The following is a 1904-nucleotide window of genomic DNA, read 5'->3' as shown; positions in this document are numbered from 1 at the left end:
TCTCTCTCTCTCTCTCTCTCTCTCTCTCTCTCCTGTGTGTGTTCTATTGTAATATCAATTGAACAAACTGAGTAAGTTAAAGAGAAAGAAGTTTTATTTGGGATTACAGTTTGGTATGAATTAGCACAGCTTCAATGATAATTGTGGTTTTTTTTTTGGCAGAGCCAAAAGATTGCATGTGCCTTACCATGGCAGGAAGGGAGAACATGGGTGCTTGTGTGCTTATGTAAGGAAAGAGAGCATAGGTGTGTGTGTGTGTGTGTGTGTGTGTGTGTGTGTGTGTGTGTGTGTGTGTATGTGTGTGTTTTCAGGCCTAAGCTTCTCTTACTTTTCAGAGTCAGTAGAAGTCAATATGGTATTCTACTTCACCTTAGTCACCTCCTAAGGTGACCAGACCACTTCTCCACAGAAATTCCTGCTTTAATGAATTCCTCCTCCTGAGGGTTAGATTTCAGTATTCACTTCCATCTACCTCCAGTTTATGGAAAGTAAATTAAAACTCAAGAAGGTTAAGTACAAACAAAGATTTATTTTTCCTAAAGCCCCCTGCTTGCTCTTAGGGAAATAATTAAGCAATACAGACAAATTATTCACCCATGTTTGAATTTTACATTATTACATTTATATATTTCTTTAGCTTCCACTAGATTATTTTGTGATCTTCTGATGTTTTAACCACTGTGTTTTATAGTTTGTTTGATATGAGATTTTATTAAACTTTTTACATGCTTAAAACATGACTGTATGAATGAATGTAGATGTTAATGTTAAAATCTCTTGTTTTTCATAGGTCTACATTACAGTTGCCTGCACTTTCTTCAAATCACAAACTTCCAGGATGAAGTTCCTATGTTGTTATAACTATGAACCTGAAGTTAGCACAGAAACATGCTAATAACAAAATTTCTGCTGATGCTGGAGGAACTCTGACAATGTGAAAATAAGTGCATTAATGTATATAGAAGATGGGAAGATTAACAGAATGGGTATCAAAATTAATAATCCATTTTTAAAATAGAAATCAAGCTGTATGATAAAACATTCACTTCAATGTTTAACTGCAGAATTATGTGATACATGCCAAATTTGATATACAATTCTCCACTGGCCTTTACTGATACCTGTCAGTTATACCACATATATTCCATTTTCTTTTCTTCTGACCTCTAATTTACCACTCCCTTTTCTAATCTTAAGAAACTTATGTGCTCCATACTCAAAGCTTTCTTGAAAAAAGTTAATCCATATTCAGGACTCATATTCAAAATTTAAATTTAAAAAAATTAACATGTGCCAAAACCTATGATGAAAAACAAAAGTAAATATAAGTTTCAACTTGATAATTAACTATAATATTCATTATGTCTTAAGTTTCAAATTGCTTTTAAAACCTTCAGTCTAGGTACTGCTTTTGTATAGTCATGGAGAACCTCCTTTTTATCATTCTGTACTAAGAATTGTCCATGTGTCAACACATCCAAGGCTTTGGAATATCTAGAGAGATTTCAGAAATAATATAAGAACCAAATGATGGGAAGGGAAGTGCTCTATTCTGAGCATGCTATGGTCCTCATACTTAGGAACTCACTGCTGCTGTGGGTAGCTTCACAAAGTGAGGCCAGCAAATTCAGTCATCATCCCAGCAGGCAAAACTAATTGTTTTCCTGTTGTCCTCTGTCATGTCTGGCTCTTACACTCCATCTTCTTCATTTCACTTGGGGTTTCCTGAGCTGTGAGGAAAGTGCTTTGATGGAGTCATCCCAATTAGAACTACCTGTTGAAAGGACTCTGTCTCTCTCTGTCTCTCTCTCTGTCTCTCTGTCTCTGTCTCTGTCTGTCTCTGTCTCTGTCTGTCTCTGTCTCTCCTCTCTCTCTCTCTCTCTCTCTCTGTATCTCTCTCTCTC

This window comes from Mus pahari, chromosome 4, assembly GCF_900095145.1.
Source record: "Mus pahari chromosome 4, PAHARI_EIJ_v1.1, whole genome shotgun sequence".
NCBI classification, from domain to species: Eukaryota; Metazoa; Chordata; class Mammalia; order Rodentia; family Muridae; genus Mus; species Mus pahari.
This window is presented reverse-complemented; position numbering follows the sequence as displayed.